At 48.2% G+C, this 13,380-nt stretch overlaps 1 pseudogene; it reads left to right on the plus strand.

The window, feature by feature from the left end:
- Window positions 1–7,688: 7,688 nt before the first annotated feature.
- On the plus strand, window positions 7,689–8,048 carry LOC116078083 (annotated as a pseudogene).
- Window positions 8,049–13,380: the final 5,332 nt, after the last annotated feature.

Consider the following 13,380-nt stretch of genomic DNA (forward strand, 5'->3'; position numbering starts at 1 on the left):
TCAGCCAGTTAGTGCCCACCACCTCTAGGTGTGACCTAACATCCTCCTGACTGGCAGGTACATTGGTTTGGAATTTACAAGCGTATATCTAGCTTCCTCTGACCTAAAGGCTATCCATGTCACCAGATAACATCTGAGGTGTGCAACAGAGATGTCCTTGCTTTGCTGTCACCACCTACAGGAGCTTGGCATCGAGGAAGGTCAGAGGACAACTTTGTGGACTTCCACCTTTTCATAGTGGGCTGGCTAATCATAGTTGTCAACCAAGATTAGCGGAGGAGAGGGACCCTCATTTGAATAATTACTTCCATCCTATTGGCCTGTGGGCAAGACTATGGGACATTTTCCTATTAGTTAATAAGATGGGGCCAGCCCATGGGGATGGTGTCCCTTTGAGGCACATCAGCCTAGACTGTATGAGAAAGGTAGCTGAGCTGGCTTGTGGTGGCACATGCCTTTAATCTCAGTACTCCGGGAACAGAGGCAGGCAGATCTTTGTGTTTGAAGTCAGCCTGGTCTACAGAGTTAGTTTCAGGAGTGCCAGGGCTACACAGGGAAACCCTGTCTTAAAAACAAAATAAAATACAGATCCACCACTTGAGAGGTAGCGACAAGTGGATTTCTGTGAGTTGGAGGCCAGCCCAGTCTACACAGCAAATTCCAAGCCAGATATGGACAGGTAGAGAGGCCCTGTCCATAGAGCCTTAAAAACAAAACTAAGAGCAAAAGTAGCTTTACATGAACCAGAAGGAGCTGGCAGCAAGCTCCCACTTGGAGCTCTTGTTTGACCTTTCCCCATTAGAGTACAGTGTGGAGGCCTACTCTTGTGGTCCCAGCATTAAGGAGGTAGGGGTAGGGAGATTTTACAAAGCTGTTAAAGACAGTCATTCATCTTAACGCAGAGAGTTCAGGGTTATCCTCAGCTACCTGGTGATTTTGAGGCCAGCTTGGGCTACATGAGACTTGGCCTCAAAAACAAAAATAAAGCTGGGCAGTGGTGGCACACACCTTTAATCCCAGCACTTGGGAGGCAGAGTGTTAGTTTTCTGTTGTAGTTGTTGTCTTTTGAGACAGAATTCTCCCCATGTAGACCTGACTGGCCTGGAATGTACTGTGTAGACCCTGCTGGCCTCAGTAGAGATGTCCTCTTGCCTCTGTTCCCAAGAGCTGAGATTAAAGGCATATACCACCACCCTGGCCCTCTATCCCCTTAATAACATTAACACATGACTTTGATCATTATCTACAATATTCATTCAAGGGACAAATCACCTTCAAATCCAAGCACCACATCAGAATTAGAACAAAGGAACCCTGACACTCCACTTAAGGCTTCAAAATCCTCCTACTCTCTCAGCCAAGATGGTCCCTAAGTTACTTTCTGCCTCTGTGTTTGACTCTACCTGGCTTAAACATTTCATATAAATGGAATCAGGTGGTGATATGAGTGTTGTCTTCCTTCATTTAGCGTAATGCTTTCAAGTTTCTTCACTTAACATAATGCCTTCATGTTTCACATAGCAACCGACAGTAATTCACTTCTATTTTTTTAGATTTATTTATTTATTTTATGTGAGTATACTGTAGTTGTCTTCAGACACTCCAGAAGAGGGCATCAGATCTCTTTATGGATGGTTGTGAGCCACCATGTGGTTGCTGGGATTTGAACTCAGGACCTTTGGAAGAGCAGTCAGTGCTCTTACTTGCTAAGCAATCTCTCCAGCCCCAGTAATTCACTTCTAAGAAAGCTGGTTTGTTGTGTTACCTTGACAGAGTCACAGGATGTCCAGTTAGAAAAGGGACAATCCCCTAGAACTAGAGTTATTGACAGTTGTGAGCCACCAGGCAAGTCTTGGGAACTTAACCCAGGTCCTCTGCAAGAGCAGCATGTGCTTACTCACAGCCCTCAAGACAGGGTTTCTCTGTGTAGCCCTGGCTGTCCTCGAACTCAGAAATCCCCCTGCCTCTGCCTCCCAAGTGCTGGGATTAAAGGCATAAGCCACCACTACTGTGATGATTTGTATATGCTTGGCCCAGGGAGTGACACTATTAGAAGGTGTGGTCTTGTTGAAGTAGGTGTGTCACTGCAGGTATGGGCTTGTTTGTTTGTTTGTTTGTTTTGTTTGTTTGTTTGTTTTCAGGACAGGGTTTCTCTGGGTAGCCCTGGCTGTCCTGGAACTCACTCTGTAGATCAGGCTGGCCTCAAACTCAGGAATCCGCCTGTCTCTGCCTCCCAAGTGCTGGGAATAAAGGTGTGTGCCACCACTGCCCGGCAGGTATGGGCTTTTAAGACCCTCATCCTAGCTGTCTGAAAGCTAGTCTTCCACTAGCAACCTTCAGATGAAGATATAGAACTCTCAACTCTACCTTCACTATGCCTACCTGTCTGGATGCTGCCATGTTTCCTGCCTTGATGATAATGGGCTGAACCTCTGAACCTGTAAACCAACCCCAATTAAACGTTGTCCTTCATAAGACTTGCCTTTGTCATAGTATCTGTTCATAGCAGTAAAACCTTAACTAAGACAGCCAACCAACTGCAACAACTGCTCTTAATCACTGTGCTATCTCCAACCTTTTTGTTGTTGGGTTTGTTTTTAGGTTTTGTTGTTGTTGTTGTTTTTGTTTGAGACAAGGTCTCTTGTAGCTCAAGCTAGCCTAGAACTTCTGGTACTCCAGTCTCTATCTCCCAAGTGCTGGGATTAAACATATAAATACAAAATACAGTTCTCAAGCCAAAGAAAATAAGAATGTTCATTCGGTGGCCAAAGGCTGGCCTCAGACTTGACATATTATAGCTAAGGCTGGCCTTGCACTTCTGATACTCCAGTTTCCAACTCCAAAGTGCTGGTATTATACACATCAATGCAAAATACAGTTCTCATCTCAAAAGAAGTTTATTCTGGAATCAAATATGAATGATCTTAATAACCCAGGTACAGCGACTCAGATTGCTCCAAATAACATGTTCCAACATGGTGGTGGACTTGCGATGTTTCTATCATCTATCAGAACAGAAGCATGTCGTAAATCAAGGCACATCTCACACATACTGGTAGAGAGAGCATCACAAAAGCTACCTCAGAGCAGGGCAGCTCTGTTTGCTACAGATCGCAGATGCTGTCTGCTTTAGAGTTGGTGGAGATAGTGGCCAGTTGCTGCAGTTCAAAGGTTTCACATGATCATCACAAGAATATTAGCACAGTCAGGGGTGGACAATGAATGGCTGTTAAGGGGGCTAAACACAGCCCTGGATAACTTGGCATTGGGTCTATAACGCTGTAACTCTCCATAATTCCAGAAGTTCTAGTCAGTAGGGTCTTTAGAACAGGTGTGGTTTTCTTTTCCCCCTGGTAACTTCAGGTCACAAAAGGCTGTGCCACCATGCCCAGAAAAACCTTGATTTCAGTGACATTGTTATTTAACCCTCCACCCAAGCTAGTATCAAGGCAAGGAATATGAGCAGAGTAAGCATTGATAAGAGGAAGGCTGTAGATCAGATCAGCAAGAAAAATCAACCTCTCTCCACTCAACAAGGGAACTACTTGGGCTACGGACCATCGTGCTGGCTACTAGTAAGCTAAGGGAGTCGTCTGGCCAGATCTCTGTGTCCAGAATTCTCACTCTGGCAAAGGCAGGGACTACTTAGTGAAGGGGACACTTAGTCCCTTGGTTTCCACAAGGCATTGTTTCATAGATATGTGTTTCTTGGAGCTGTGACTACAAAGATGTTAGGAAACCAGGCCACTGGTCCTGCTCTCAGAAGTACTGGGCCACTTACAATAGATCCCCTTACAAAGGCATAGTTGTTGAAGACCCACTGCTTCAAAGCAAAGATTGGAGGGGCAGGGAGGAGTATTCCCACTGGAGACAGTGGGGAATCGCAGTGGGACTTTTAGAGGAGGAGCTGAGCAGGGACCCCACACAGGGACCATCTAAAAGATCGATTTCTAGGGCTGCAGAAATGGCTTAAGGATCAAAGAGCTTTTTGAGCCAGATATGTTAACACATGGCTTCAATCCCACTACCTCAGGCAGAGGCAGGCAAATTTCTGTGTGTGGTAGGCCAGCTGGGACTAGATAGTGAGATCCTATCTCAAAAGAGGGTAGGGTAGAGGGAGCAGAGAGAGAATGCTCTGTTCTTCCAGAGAACTCTAGAGTTTCCAGATCCCACATGTAACTTCAGCTTCAGGGGATCCAACTCCATCTTGGTCTTCAAGAGTACTATACTCAAATATGCACACACAGACTCGTACACACATACATAAAAAACAAACAAACTTAAACTAAATTTTGTCTTATTTTTTCAAGGCAGGGATTCTCTATGTAGCCTTGGCTGTCCTGAAACTCACTCTGTAGACTAAGCTGACCTTGAATTCACAGAGATCCACCTGCCTCTACCTCCCAAGTGCTAAGATTAAAGACATGTGCTACCACTGCCTGCCTTTTTTTTTTTTCCAGTTAATTCAAAACATAATGCGGTATGCCTATAATCCCAGGACACTTGGAAGGTGGACACAAGAGAATACATTTAACATCATCCTGGCTACATATTGAGTTGGAAGGCCAGTCTGGGTTATATGAGACCCTGTCTCAAAAATAATTGTCAAATTTTATATTTATTTTACATGTATGACTGTTGTATGTGGATCTGTGTGTGTGTGTGTGCATCACAGGCATATGTAATTTCTAAGGAGTTCATAGAGAGTGTTGGATCCCTGGAACTGGATTTATGGTTAGTAGTGAATAGCCAAGTAAGTGCTTGGGTCCTCTGAAAGAGCAGCCAGTGTTCTTAGCTTCTGAGCTATCACTCTAGGTCCCAGTGTTTTGGTAAAAAAAAAAAAAAAAGAAGAGAGAGAGAGACACAATTTATAGGTGAGCAGCACCTGATATTTTTTGACGTGGTCAGGCAAGTCAGACCCCATTCTTATGCTTCTCCTCGCGTCTCCTTCCTACTCTACCTTAACTCTGCATATACAATATATTAGAGGAGCCAGGATGGTACTTCCTTGTAACTCCAGCACTTAGAGGTTGAAGCAAAGGGATAGGAGGTTTAAGGGAGACCTGGGTGACCCAGAAAGACCCAGTGTCAAACAAGCAAGAACTGGATAAACAGGAAAAGAAAACCTACTCTCCCAGTCCAAGCTTAGGTGTACCATGCTTGCACACCCAGGATCAACCCCAGCCTTTCCATCTGGTCTCAGTGTCTTTCTCTGGCCAGATGCTCTGAAGCCTTGCAGATAGGAACACGGAGAGCCCAGCCAGGCTCTTCCCTAGCCTGGATACCATCACTATGGAAACTGAAGCCTTGGAATAAAGAAAAACTGGGCCTGTCTGTGGGGGGAAATTTTACTGTGCTTTTATCGTCTGGCAGGGGCCAGCACTGAGTGAAACAGCCATGGTCCTTGCACCCCCCAGTTAAGGGCTCTGTTTTGCAATGACCCACACTGGTTGCTGCCTGGACCTATGGTACCCCCTGTCCCGACATCTTACCAATATCCAGGCCTGTATCTGCATGGGCTTCCTTTGAACTCCCAGCCTAGCCACTGGATCTTTCCTATAAGAGCCACACATACAGACAAGAGACCCGAGGACCCTGACGAAGCCACCTTCCCGTGAGTGTCCAATCTGGAGTGGACTTTGGAAATTTGGGGGAGGCCCTCCCCTCTAGCTCTCTATCTTGACCCCAAGGCTCTCACCCACCCTGTGTACCTGGCCTGACTCTCCTACAGCCTTCCACTCTGTGCATTCTTCCTCAGAGGTTTGTCTTGATCCGAAGGGCCAGGCGATTTTGCGTATCAAGGCTCCACCAAGGGAAAATGTCTGCAAAGCTGGGAAAGCATCCAAGGGACAGCTGACGTCAGAAAGTGAGGGTTCAAATTGTAGCTTTTGCTTCTCTGACTGTGGCCTGAAGTGATGCAACCCCCACCAGCTGCCTATGCGGTGGGCGTCATCGGTGCATGTAGGTCACAGTGAAATCAGTGAATGGAATGGCTCATGTGACACAGCATTTTGTCTGGAAGAGATATGTAGCACTTGGCCAAAAACTGGGAGCTGTGATTAACCCGTCCTTATGCTATGTTGAGCAGGTTGGACCCCAGCTTCTGATGAGATGACACCCACACTATGCCTTCTCTTATACCTGACATTCTGCTTCTCCTCCTTGGGTCCCAGGTGAACAGCTACCTCTCAGAAATATCTAGATCTAGATTCATGACTCAAAAAATTAAATCCAGGGGGCTGGCGAGATGGCTCAGCAGTTAAAAGCACTGACTGCTCTTCCGAAGGTCCTGAGTTCAAATCCCAGCAACCACATGGTGGCTCACAACCACCAGTAATGATATCTGATGCCTTCTTCTGGTGTGTCTGAAGACAGCTACAGTGTACTTATAAATCTTTGGGCCGGAGTGAGCAGGGACTGAGCAAGCAGGGCCAACCAGAGAGAGCAGAGGTCCTAAATTCAATTCCCAGCAGCCACACGAAGGCTCATAAACCATCTGTACAGCTACAGTGTACTCATATACATAAAGTAAATAAATAAATCTTTTAAAAAATTAAATTTAACTGCAAATGTGAGGGGCAGAAGAGAGCCAGGAGGATGGTCCAGACCTCGGGGCTTTGGATGCACACTCCAAGGACAGAAGTCCCTGCCACATGTATCAGGAGGCCGTGGGAATACAGTCAGGGGGACTGGGATGCAGCTTAGTCAGCAGCTGGCTTGCATGCCTAGCATCTATGATGCCTGAATTGGATCCCCAGCGCTGCAGAAGAGTAAGCATGGCTGTGTACTCCTGTAGGTGCACGGGAAGTAGAGGCAGAAGGCTCAGAAGTTCAAGATTATTCTTGGGCACATTGTAAGTTTGAGGCCAGCCTGGGTTACTTGAGACTTTGTGTTTAGCTCAAAGCTGGGCAGTGGTGGCACAAGCCTTTGATTCCAGCACTCAAGAGGCAGAGGCAGGCATATCTCTGTGAGTTCGAGGCTAGCCTGGTCTACAGAGCGAGTTCTAGAGCAAAGGTTTGGTCTATTGCTATGCATTGTACTGCTGAATTCTATACCTAAAGGTCTAGGCATACAGCGATTTTCCCTGTTTACAAGGTTTTGTTATTAAAACTATTCGATTGGTGGAAAAAAAACCCTATTCGGTTAAATAAAGTTGGCTATCATCAATTACTGGAGGGATTAGAGGTAGGTGGGTTTAGAGTGATCTGGTTAGAGGAGGAGACTGGGTCAGGGATGGAGATGAAGATGAGAGGGAGAAGCAGCCATAGGTTAGATGAGTTCATGAAAACCTGGCCCTACAGGCCAGCCAATTGGACTTAAGAGAGCAGCCCAGATGAAACATAGTAAGTAATAACTCGGGGTTATCAATAGGAAAGTAGATTCTAATAGCATAGAGGTAGGTATCTGCCCAGCTTTTGTGCTGTTTAATGCTTATTGTAAATATTAAAAGTTGTGGGGTTATCAAAGTCAGGGTAGAAACACCAGATTGAGCCAGGCAGTGGTGGTGCACACCTATAATTCCAGCACTTGGGAGGCAGAGGCAGGTGGATTTCAGAGTTCGTGGTCAGCCTGGTCTACAGAGTGAGTTCCAGGACAGCCAGGGCTATACAGAGAAACCCTGCCTTGAAAAAAACAAAACAGCACTTCCGGTTCCCTTGCTCCGGCACGGCTGCCTTAGGGATCTGGCTGTCCAGTGTCCGGAGATTGCAAAGTAGTGTAGTGGCACGGGCCGGCGGCTAGTGGCGACTTCAGCAGGACTTGGCTGCCAACCCTTCCGACTATGGTCCCCTCACGGAGCTCCCTGACTGGTCTTTCGCGGATGGCCGCCCTGCACCCCCAATGAAAGGCCAGCTTCGAAGAAAAGCTCAAAGGGAGAAGCTTGCAAGATGAGTTGTACTGCTGACACAGGAAATGGATGCTGGATTACAGGCATGGAAGCTCAAGCAGCAGAAATTGCTGGAAGAAAGGCAGCAGGAACATGATCTTAAACCTAAAGGGACTTTACTGAGAAGCCCATTTCCAAATCAATAAAAAGCAGCTCCTGCGCCCTCCCCAAAAGAAAAAAACAAAACAAAACAAAAAAAGAAACGCCAGATTGAGCCCAGGAAACCATCAGCCGAGGGCTGCCCTGCAGGGCTTTCTCCCTCATACATCTCTGAGACTGTCAGCTGAAGAAGGCAGCTGCTGTCTTTTAAACTCCACTGCTCCTAAAACATGTGACACCACCTTCGCTGATCATTTCAACAAGAGCTTAACAACCTATGGCTCCCTTAGCAACGTCTTGCCCTCTGCTCCCTGTACCTCACTGAGAGGAAGACAGTACAAGCCTTGGCTCTGCTTCTACGCTGTATGCCTCTTCCTGGCAAGAGAACACACACACTGAGCAGCAGGTGGGAATTAGGACTAGGTTCTCCTGAGAAGGAAATACCTATCTGCCATTGCTGGTGGGAAATGTAGTTCCCACTGGTCACCCACAGGACTGGGCCCCTCTACGATATTTCCTACTAGCCCCCAGGAAGCTTGGCCTGCCCTGTCCCACTCTCCAGAGATAACAGGGTCTCTCACCTTGCCTCCTGCCCAGGCCGAAGTCCAAGAGAGAGTTCTGGGTGTGATTTGTCCCTGACAATTTCCTCACGTTGCATAAACACCCTTTGGAAGAAGTCCAGGAGTCTGTGCCCAGTGCTTCTGGACAAGTCCCTTCCCAACCTCAGGCCCATTCCCAAGAGTCAGACTCAGAGTCGGGCGGTGGTGGTGCACGCCTTTAATCCCAGCACTTGGGAGGCAGAGGCAGGTGGATTTCTGAGTTCGAGGCCAGCCTGGTCTACAGAGTGAGTTCCAGGACAGCCAAGGCTATACAGAGAAACCCTGTTTCGAAAAAAAAAACAAAAATCAAAAAACAACAACAACAAAAAGAAGAAGAAGAAGAAGAAGAAGAAGAAGAAGAAGAAGAAAAGAAAAGTAGAAGATAGGAGGGAACCAACGTCCACAATTGTCTTCTGATCTCCACATACATATTTGTGTGCATGCCTCAAATAAATGTAAACAAACAAACAAATAAACAAAAAGAGTCAGATGCAGGAGACTCTAAAGACATAAATTGCCAGCCACAAACCCCAAGTACACCCTGTTTTCGACTACTGAGTTTCAGGGTCTCTGCAGAATTCTTGGTTGTCTGACACCCTGTTTAGGAGGTTGGAAGCACTGATCCTGGGGAGACAAGACAGTACTGGAAAATAAGCAGCAGATTCAGAGTACTGGATTCCAGTCCTGCTCCTAGCTGTTCTGGCTTGGAGCTGTTGGCCACCCACTCTGTGATCCCACGGGAACTGCCGGCCCACATCTCCCAGCTGTTGTGATTCTCAGAGGAAGGTTGTCATCTTAACCCTGCTGAGGACCTTTTACAGGGCTCCCAGGGAACTGGGCCAGCTAGCAGGTCTGCTCTGCCTTGACCAGCTCAAATAGCCCTCTGAGTGAGTTCCTTATTTCACTCGCAAGTTCTTCCTGTGACTTTTTAACCTGGAGTCAAGGGTTAGAATGAGCTTGTAGGCCTGGACTTGTAAGAGCCCGAGGGTTCATAAAGTCTACGCTGTAATTCCAATTCAGTAAACTGCTGCGGGGGGGTTAATTAGGGCTCTGCCCGCAGCTCCCCTTCCCCTCCTGTCCCCTGCCCCCACCCGGAGCCAAGCTTCTGCTCTCCCGGGAACTCTGCCCCTCTCCCCATTTCTTGTAGTCTATTCGTGATGTTCTGAGTGCACACAGCTCCAGGACCCTGTCAACCTCTAGGGCTGAAGCCTGCAGGATAACTCTGCCTGCGGGCAGAGACGATCTTTCCGCAGGGATAAACCTGGGTGAAGAACCGGATGAAAAGGGCGGAGGGAGGCGCAGAAGGCGGGCCGCTATTGCCGCAGAAGGCTTCTTAAGTCGCCGCAAGAGTGCTGTCCACCCTGTGGTGCTGAAACGCCTCTTGCCCCTCTGCTCCGCTTTCCACGTTGAGTTCAGAACGCATCCTTCCAAGTCTAATAAGTCATTGGATTGAACTGGAATCGGTGGACAAGGAAGCTTGCCCGAGGAAGGCCAGCCACAGTACACAACTTGCATGGGACCCGGGGTTCTGTCCCAGAGCTGTTGGTCTCCTCAGTCTGGACATGGTTCTTGCTTCTCCCACCTACCTTATGAATTGTAATAAAGGGAAAGTAGCTAGTTTTCAGACAGACACCACCACTCCAGGTTGAGCAGGCACAGCTATCTGTCAGGCAAGAGTTAAAAGACCTGGGACTTCCCCCTGATGTGTTTGTAAAAAGATAGAGGAGATAGGTTCTATGGATGTGTGGTGAGGTGTGGGGGAAGGGGGTGTCTCAGCGGGGACCCATGCCAAGGCATCCCTTCCCCCTACCCCCACCAGGGACCAGCCACACAACGGTATAGTATAGAATAGAGTTTATTTAGGACATGGGGAAGGGGAGTTAAGAGGGTAGTAACGACAGAGAAAGGCAGAAAGAGGGAGAGGGTAGAGAAGTAGAGGCCGGCCATGAACACATGGAGAGAGCAGGAAGGGAAGAAACCAAGAGGTCAAGAGGGAAACAAGAGAACAAGAGAGGGAGGAGGGGGCAAGCAGCTCCTTTTATAGTGGGTCAGGCCTACCTGGCTGTTGCCAGGTAACTGTGGAGTGGAGCTTAGACAGAACGCACACCTCCCTCCATCACTCCCTCCCTCTATCCGGCTCTCCCTCCTTCCCTCTTTTCCTTCTCTCTCTTTTAGGGAAGGGTTAAGACAAGGCCTTACTCTGTAGTTTTAACTATTCTGGAATTCACTACATAGTCTAGGCTTTCCTTAAATCTACAGAACAAACCTCCTGCCTGAGTCTCCAAAGTGCTGGAATGACAGGAATGAGCTGCCAAGCCAGGCTTCTCCCAAAGAAGCCTGTCTTTCACAAGCAGCCTCTGTACACCTGAAGTAACTCCCTCTGGGTGAGGAATGAGGTGCAGAATTCCAAGGAAAGGTCTTGGGGCTGGCTTTTGCCCTGGGGGTGGGGTGGGGCGAGGGTGGAGGTGTAGATAACAAAGCTGCCTAGCATGACTTTTAATGACTGAACTGCCACAGAGTAAAACTCCCTGCAGGGAAGAGGGTCAAAAGACAAGAGAAAAGCCACAAGGCAGTGTTTGTGCTCCACCCAACAGGAAAGGTTGGAGTCTGTTGTTGTCACTCCAACCTGGCTCCTGGTGCTGCACACACACACACACACACACACACACACACACACACACACACACCAGGAAGGTCCCTGCACCTTCCTGGCTCCCACCAGGGCCTCCTTTAACCCTCTTATCCTTAGCAACCCTAGGCATCCTGCAATATCAGATCCAGAGACTGCAAGCCAAAGTCAGGCTGGCGGGTAGGCGCCATCCTTCACATTCCAGGGCCCAGCCCACAGCAAACACTTACAAGACAGCATTCAATAGGGGTTGGTGACCACCTCTGGGGCTTTGCAGCAGGTGACAGTGTGGTGGAGGTCACACACACACACAGACAGACAGACTTTAAGAGCTAGGCTTGGCCAGGCGGTGGTGGCACACGCCTTTAATCCCAGCACTTGGGAGGCAGAGGCAGGCGAATTTCTGAGTTAGAGGCCAGCCTGGTCTACAGAGTGAGTTCCAGGTCAGCCAGGGCTATACAGAGGAACCCTGTTGGGGGTGGGGGGAAGAGCTAGGCTTGGCCCTGGAGCCACTAGGTGTGGTGGATGGTGAGCCAGTATTTCCGGTGACAAAGCAGGTGTGCCGATGTAGGGGGCTGCTGTCCCCATTTGCCCAGATGCCCTTCGGTAATCGGTAATCGTGGGGAGGTCAAGATGCAGCCAGGAGGCAGACACTCTGTCTGCCCTTGTCCCTAGCCCCAGTCAACGATACCCAGTGAATATGTGGAGGCTATTGTCTCCAAACATTTCAGGAAGGGAAACAGCAAAACATTAAACATGTGCAGATTCCACCTATGTGCAGCCTTCTGCCTATACACAAGGCCTACCAATGAAACCAGCCTGTTCCCACCCATCCCATGTAGGTGTCATTAAACTTTAACTATACTTCTGGGAACTAACTTCCCAGTCACTTGTTATGAAAGAGCTTTCTCTTCCTCAGTGACCATAATAAGGAAAGAGAGGAGGCAAGGTCGGTCCATCTAACCAGCTTGCACGTTCTCATGCAGGGCCAGGTCCAACAAACAGGTGACCTCCTCAGCTGCCTGCCTGACCCTTAGCTCCTACTGTAGCTTTAATGAATACCTTCATCCCTTCCCAGTGCCCCAGGCAGCCAGGACCACACCTGGAGAAGGAAATAACTAGGCACTGATTGGTCTTCAGGAAACTTGCTGCCTCATTCTCAGCTGCTTGCCTCAATTTCCCCTCCAGTATTAGTGAAAGAGAAGAATTCAGAATAAGGTAGTACACAGTAGTAGTATTTGGGATGTCTCTTTTTTGTTTGTTTGGTTGGTTTGTTTTGTTTTGTTTTTCGAGACAGGGTTTCTCTGTATAGCCCTGGCTATCCTGGAACTCACTCTGTAAGACCAGGCTGGTCTCAAACTCAGAAATCCACCTGCCTCTGCCTCCCAAGTGCTGAGATTAAAGGCATGCACCACCACTGCCCAGCTACCTGACTCTTCTTATTTATTGTGAGGTAGGGCCTCATGTAGCCCAGGTTAACCTCAAACTCATTATGTAACTGACGATAGCCCTGAACCTCCAATCTTCTTGCCTCCATCTTTTGTAAGACCCTGGAGCTACAGGTATAGCCTATGGTGGTGGTAGTGGTATTTTTCCTGAGTCAGGGTTTCTCTGTGTAGTTCTGGCTGTCCTGGAGCTCACTCTGGAGACCAGGCTGGCCTTTAACTCAGGTTCACCTGCCTTTGCCTCCCAAGTGAGTGCTGAGATTAAAGACATGCGCCACCACACCCGGCCAATAGTCTGTTTTCTTAAATTTCCTTCTTCCTACCCAGGCTGCCTGTGTGGCTCAGCCTCCCCCACCACCCCCCTTCTAGGGATCCTTCCACTGCAAAATCTGAATGTCAATGAATACAGCTGGAAAAATCCAAAGACACTCCGACCCCTACCTCCTGCTAGCCTTTGAGCCTGGCTTCTGAGGTGGAACTAAGAGAGGCAGGGACAGGGACTACTAGTGGGGTTTTCTCCTAAACTTTTTGTAGGGCAAGAACAGAACATATGTCACCCCCATTGCTGGATTTTTCCACACATCCTGTTGCTGTTATTTCAAAATGTTTGGGGACAGAAGGTTCTGCCTTGTTTCTCAGTAAAAGCCTGTAGAGAGTGTGATACTCTCTCTGGCCCCCTTCTCTCAACCTTCCAGGTTTCTCTTCCACAGTCAGGAAAACAGG

The sequence above is a fragment of the Mastomys coucha genome, unplaced genomic scaffold, assembly GCF_008632895.1.
Source record: "Mastomys coucha isolate ucsf_1 unplaced genomic scaffold, UCSF_Mcou_1 pScaffold5, whole genome shotgun sequence".
NCBI classification, from domain to species: domain Eukaryota; kingdom Metazoa; phylum Chordata; class Mammalia; order Rodentia; family Muridae; genus Mastomys; species Mastomys coucha.